Here is a 7167-nt window from a genome sequence, read left to right on the forward strand (position 1 = left end):
AAATAAATCAGGCACCATGGATTGTGTAAAATTTTGAGAATACCGAACATGAAAACATGAATATATACATGTATGTGACTTCAATTCAGCATATACTTCACAACGCATAAAGCGATTCCATGGTCTAGTGGTTATGTCTCTCGCCTCAAAGATTAAAAAAAAAATGTCTCTCGGCTCAAATGTGAGAGGTCCCGTGATCGATTCTCGGTCGAACCTTTCTTTTTTTTTTTCTTTTTTTTTAAATACTTTTTTTTTTACTAAGTGATAGTATTCAGCATGTAAAAAGAAACATTTATGAGGTTATAAAATCATCATTACAGTGTGATAAAAATTCCATATAAAAAATCTTCTATACACATAATGAAGAATAAGCAATCAAATCTTTATATGCATATTGACATACATGTATTTTATTTGCTTCAGTATACATGTATACATTTAATAATTCTACAAATTCAGTCAGGGGGAGCCGACTTTTTCCCTAAGCGGGGGACACGAATTCTCTGAATTAGCTTGTTGGATTTATGTCTGTTTCTCAAATCAAAATTTAAATATGATATATTTAAAATCATCTTCTTAAACTGAGACTTGATTCAGTTGATTGTTTCAATTTCATTCTGCTGTTTATTCTTTGTCATCTCCCAAAAGAGGCTCTTCTGGCAAATCATGATCATGCTTGGCATCAAATTTCAGTACTCAGATGACAGTCACACCTATCAAAAGAAATTGATTTTTTTAAAAGTACAACTTATCAGATAAGATAAACCATCAAACTTAGTTATAAGATATTGTTATACCTTTAAAAAATTGTTTCTATACAAATCTATACAGAAAAAAGTCTAACATTTTTAATGTTTTGCTGAGCGGGCATAAAAAAATCGATGTTGGACTGCTCGGAGAGATGTTGGACTGTTTATGTCACAGAATGGGCGGAGCTTAATCTCATTTTCATTCTTTGGTTTTAAACAATGACAGATCTAATGTAACATTACGGAATATAGTACAAAATACATGTATGTCAAAAAATATATAATAAAATGAAAGGTATAACAAAATATTTATTGACAGAGTTCTCGGGCAAAACGCGTTCTGTCGGACCCTCGAACCAAACTGTCTGCCTTCGGCCTAACGGCCTCGGGCAGACAGTTTGGTTCTTTGGTCCGACAAAACGCATGTTGCCCTCAAACTCAGTCAATAAATGTACCGGTATACTGTCACTTTTCTGCATGTGTATTATTTGTAAAACTACTCTATAATCATTTATAAATTTAGGTTTACAGGCAGTCATTTGAGGATGTAATAAATAACATATTAGTTTTTCATGATTTCAAATAAAGGGTATGTACATAACTTGTTCATGTCAAAATTTATTAGGAATGGTAATGGTTAACAGTTGTTAACCGACTAATCAGTCAGAAAGATGGTATCTGGTTATGATTTTTTATGTGTCAGGATAAGGCCATTTATAAAGGTGTTACAGCACATTAGGAACAATGCACTAATGAAGTGACAAAACAGCATCGCATAAGAAACAATGAGCTAGCGCAAAGTAACAATGCTGCTCTAGCTCATTTAAAACACCATGCTACTAAGTTTATGACAGCATGCTAATTGTTTAAGACACTTACATGCTAGCGTGCGTGAAGTAAAAATGTGCTATCACGCTTACGAGAATGGGCTAGTGTGCTTATGACAACACGGTGACAATGTACTTAGTGCGTTTGTAACAAAGTTTCAGCAGACTGTTTACACTAGGCCGTCAAGCTTACACATAAGGCCAAAATAAAATATACTCTTGTTTCCTGTCCCCTGACCAAAAAAATTAGGGTCGGTAGGTAGGGAAAAAATTTTATTTTGAGAAAAAATTTTATTTTCAAAATTTAATGAATGCAGAACATATAGCATGTAATAACTGTAATAACAAGAAAATGATATGTTAACAGTTTCAAAGCAAGTTTGTTAATCAAGATTTATAAAGTAAAGGTAACCTGTACACTTGTGATGTATTAATTCTGTAAAAATCATTGGTCAACTTCAGTATTTTCGAAAAATAGTTATCCAAAAAATGAAAATGTAATAAAAACTTTTAGGGTCAGAGGGTAAAATGTAGGGTAGGTCGGGTGACAGGAAACGAGTATTTTTTATTTTGGCCTAATAGATTGTGTAAAGTTGTATTAGGCCATTCCAAGTTTTTTCTCTGTTTAGCGTCCACCCATCTTTCAAAAACCTACCAATCTATTCGCAAAAAAAACAACAACACAGAAGCCAAAACATAAAACACAGGATTAAAATGATTTTCAATGATTTGATCTAACTAAACTACTTTAATAGAAGAAATGTCTATTCTTAAGAAAAAACAAGGGAATAAATGCTTACAATACACCAAATATAACTTACTGTACAGAATTATTTGGAGAAATTGACAAATTCAACAATTTTGCCTAAATTAATCAATTTCAGGACTCCTGATGTTGTGTGTTTTTTCTAACATGGGGTGTCAAAAACCAAGGCGCACACGGACGCTAAACATAGAAAAAACTTGGAATGGCCTTAGCATGGCAGCATGTTGAGCATCAGCACAACTGCATGTTGTTCTAAGTTGCCTTAGCCTAACAGTGTTGAAAACACTGTGTTAGCACATTGTTCCTAACACACACTTTAACAAATTGCCTTATCAGGACACCATTTAGTTTTCCATATATATTTTAAAAAGACTGGGAATAAAATTCAATTTTCGATAAGCTTCTTTTCATTATAAGTGTTTGCCTAAGCGTTTTTTACTATATAACCCAAATACATCATTGTCTGTTATGGTAGCCTAGTGGTAGGGCAATCGCTATGTATAATCATGAAGCTGGGCTTGATTTTAATTCACTGCATCAAACCTAAGACAAAAACATGTACGCAGTTATGTTCCCTAACCATGCACCCAACATTTGTAGTGAATTAGACCCTAAAAACCTCACAGTAGATGTTAGGATAATGACCCTGAGTTCCAAGTAAAGGTCCATATTGAAGCTATTCACCAGTATATATTAAATGAGTGAATGAGTGAGATTCTCATGATAACATTATCAATCAAAGTATCAATAAGAAGCTGATACTTACTGCTAAATGCTAGAGACAGGTTACTCCAAAGAGACTGTATAAACCGAGATTCTGTGTCACAGTAGGTGTGGGTGTTGGCACGAAAAGGATCCCTTACTTCTCAAAGGCAATAAGTGCTGAGTACAAGTCTATATTTGCAGCTTACTATCCCAAGTGGTGGCATCATAAAATGACTGAAAAATTTTCAATAGACTAATTAACAAACAAACCATTTCTGCAGCCTTATCACAAAAAAAGCAAACTCTACTATTACATTTTTTTTTTTTTTTTTTTTACAAATTTCTTTTGCAATTTAACTAAGAAACATACATATGACATAATAAAATATTGATTTAATTAACTGAGCAATATTATATTGTGTGCAATTTTTTTGTCAATAAATTATACTAAATTTTTTTCTGCAGTAACTTTGGACCCACAGTGCTTTGCTTCTTTGAGCTACATTCAAGCTTTAAAGTGGTATTGTAGGCCAAACTTACACTACGACGTCATGTGACTTTAGAGTCTAGTGCCCTGTTCAGACGGAGAGTTTAATTCGCAGTAAATTATTGTGAAGTAAACTAAATTAAATGCAAATCAAACTAATGTGAATCAAACTGTGTTCACATGACAGCTAATTATAATGCAAAGTAACCAAATCGAATAAAAATTTTACTTTGACAGTCATGAAGGCTTCAGTTAGGCTTTTATGACATCATTTACAAATCATGTCACCTTAGGCATAAATAGATGTATTTGACATAATGTCACAGTGTCTGTTTTCACATTTTAGTGATTAACACTATATTTTCCTTAGTTTTTCACTCAAAAATAGCACAAGTACTTAAAGCTGACCACCAACCAATTTTGCCATTTCACATGCCTCAAAATTTAATTGGAATTAGCTTACCTTAGTCATGTTAGTGTTCACAAGGAGCTAATGCAAAGTAATTTAATGCGCAGTAAATTATTTCAAATTAAAATAATTTGAATTATACTCAGTCCATGTGAACATGCATCGATGCACCAAATGTCTAGTGCGGTTTGACAAGCCTGATCTAAATTAAAAGTGAATAAGTATCTGCCCTTACCATGCTTATCGTACCCTATCACACCCGTCAACATATTATTAGTTGAAAAACATTTATTTTGAACATGTTGAAAGCAAGTCTTGTTGAAATTACATGCTCACACATATTTAAATAAAATTTAAAGCTGTGGGGATTTTAAAAGGCTAACTGAGAGCGTCTGAACTGTAAAACAGTTAATATATCGCTGTGTCTGTGTTTTTCTAAAAATATCGACAGCTGATAAATGCTCTAAGCTGCCAGAGTAATATAATGTAAATTTTAGGTAAACAAAAATCTTACCTTCGAATTCATTCCCATGGTCCACGCCAATCATAAATTAAAATGTAACCGTCAGCTCTTTAATCATTCGATACAATTATCACTGGGGAATCCGAAACAGAGTCAAGAGTGTTACTGTTCATCCTTGTTTATTACTGTGACAGTCGGAATTTCCTCGTAAACAATTCACACAAGAATATATAAATCGGATAATTTTGCTTAGAATAATGCTCCAGAGGATTGATAAAGTACTTTGAGCTGCAGATAAAATGTCCGTGCATGTTTACATACGGCTTGTATGGTGAGAAAATCCTCAACTTCACTTTGTAAACATGATCAACATGTGTCCGATTTGCCGATTTCGATGGGACACACTGAAACCCGGATGTACTAAAGACCTGAAATTACCCGATGTTTTTATTTTAAATTAAATGATAATATTGAGTACTTAAAATGTCTTATTTTAAAGACCTTTGACTATGATGCATTATGTTATATAAGAATTCATTTGTTTGGAATATTTCTGACAATTTTTAATCAGGTCAAATCAGGATTTTAGCATATCAAGTCTTTAGTACCTTCCCGTTTCCCACAATGCCGCGCGTTGTTTACACCTATACAAATGCAGAAAAAAACCCATTTTGATTTCACCTTTTGTTGTGTACATACATCACATTTTGAATTACTTGCATAAAAAGAAAACAGAGAAACACCGAATCAACACTATATCTTACTGATGCATCAACTAAAACCAGGGACCTATGTTAGTATATAGGTCCCTGCTAAAACTGTGCGTTAGTGGCACAGTAAATCTTGGCTGGCTACAGTAGCTAGACAACTTGTCCATGTAAGGTTTCCCACATATTTGTTTTATAAAAAACAAATATAGTTTGGAGTTTGTTTATCTTTATACCAAATGACAGGGTTTTTCATCAATTCGAAATGATTTCAGATAAAATTTTTCATAGTATAACTGTTACCATTAAAAAATTAATATTTTAAGCTCTCAGAAAAAAAAAAAAGTTTATGATCTATTTACCCTTGGCCTAATTATAGGGGCCAGCCCCTTTTCCTTAATCTTATATGAAAGCTCTCATAATTATGCACAACTTTTGTTGTATATTTCTTGCCAAACTATTCTCGGTGCAAAAGTAATTACGCGTTTTGACCGGAAGTGACGTCATTTGACGACTTTTGACAATTCCGGCATTATTTCCGGCTGACATCACAGTCAGCAAGTCAGAAAAAAATTGAAAAACTCAAATTCAATCGTTTTATTTGATTCATTTTGATTCAAAGGAAAAACTTTGAATTTTCGACTACTTCCGGTTTTTACCGGAAGTACTTCTGATGGATGCTTTTTGTTGAGGATTGTGAATAAAAATATATGTTCTATTTGCCTTTAATCAATCCCGTTAAATTTTTCAAAAAATCTTAAAATTAAACATCCCTTCCTGTGTCGACCGGAAGTGACGGATGCGAAATTAAAAGACGTCATGCATAACTCAATAAGATGTTTTATAATCCCTGAAAATATCATGATTCAATCTTGAGTGGTTTACAAGAAGATGCTTGGACAAAATGACAACTTAAAAAAAGAAAATCGTACAAAAAATGTGACTTGAAGTGATTTTTCAAAAAATAAAAAAAATGTTTTGCAGATATTACAACAATGCATCATTCCTGTAAATATCTTTGAAATCGGTTCAGTAGTTTCTGCGAAATCATACTATGAAAAGGGAATAATAATAATAATAGGAAACATAAGAAAAACAGTAAGGTCATCCGAAGGAAGTCGGAAGACCTTAAAAACAGAGTAAAAACAATATGTTCCCCAACTTCGTTTGGGGAACATAATTACGAAGCATAAAAGCATGTTTGCTAGGTTAGGCATCCCCCAAAAAGAAGTGACAGACAACGGCCCCAAGTATTCTTCTCAAGAATTTGCATATTTTCAAGAGAGTATGACTTTATTCATGCAAATTCCTCCCCAAGGCATCCTTAGTCGAACTGTTTAGCAGAAAAGTCAGTGCAAATTGCTAAGCGCATTTTCGAGAAAGCCAAACTTGATGACCGTGACCCATATTTAGGTATTCTCCTCCAGGGTAAACAAATACTCTCAATCTTACCAACTCTCACTGATCAACTTATTCCAAAGGTCATTAATCACCAAAAGGTCAAGGTCATGTTAACCAAAAATCATGAACACCAAAAGCAATATTTTGACAAGCAGTCAAAGCCACTTGCCCCTATTGAGATAGGAGATAGCGTTAGATTTCAACAGGATGACAAAACTTGGAAGCCTGCTACTGTGTTTTCTAAAGTGGATGATAGGTCATACATCATCAATGCCCTTAATGGTGGTACTTACCGTAGGAATAGGCGCCATCTCATGAAAACTAATGAACCTACTTGCAGTTTTGATGCTAATATGCCTATTCTGGCTGATGCTCAAGCAGAGACTCAGAGTTAAGCCCCATTAAACACACACCAACAAAATCACCTGCCTCTTCCCCACCCATTCTTAACTTTGAATTGTCCCCATCCAAAAATGTAAACAAACCCTATATTACACGCTCAGGCAGAGTTTGTGTTCCAAAGATCAAAACATCAATGTAATGTTTATTTAATTGAAAACTCTGTTCATCAGATAATTCCTGAACTTTTTATTATTTTTCTATGTTATATCAATTTCAAAAAACTTTGGAAAAAGGGAGATGTAACATTATCA

General features: G+C 33.5%; 1 long non-coding RNA gene across 1 annotated transcript; it reads right to left on the reverse strand.

Moving 5' to 3' along the window:
- Positions 1-522: 522 nt before the first annotated feature.
- LOC134243682 (uncharacterized) lies at positions 523-4892 on the reverse strand. The gene is made up of 3 exons (XR_009987091.1): positions 4458-4892; positions 3109-3281; positions 523-713 (listed from the first exon to the last, which is right to left on the reverse strand). It is a non-coding gene; the product is annotated as an uncharacterized LOC134243682 (long non-coding RNA).
- Positions 4893-7167: the final 2275 nt, after the last annotated feature.

Source organism: Saccostrea cucullata, unplaced genomic scaffold (assembly GCF_032062105.1).
Source record: "Saccostrea cucullata isolate Sc308-1 unplaced genomic scaffold, CSIRO_AGI_Scuc_v1 ctg8887, whole genome shotgun sequence".
Classification (NCBI taxonomy): Eukaryota; Metazoa; Mollusca; class Bivalvia; order Ostreida; family Ostreidae; genus Saccostrea; species Saccostrea cuccullata.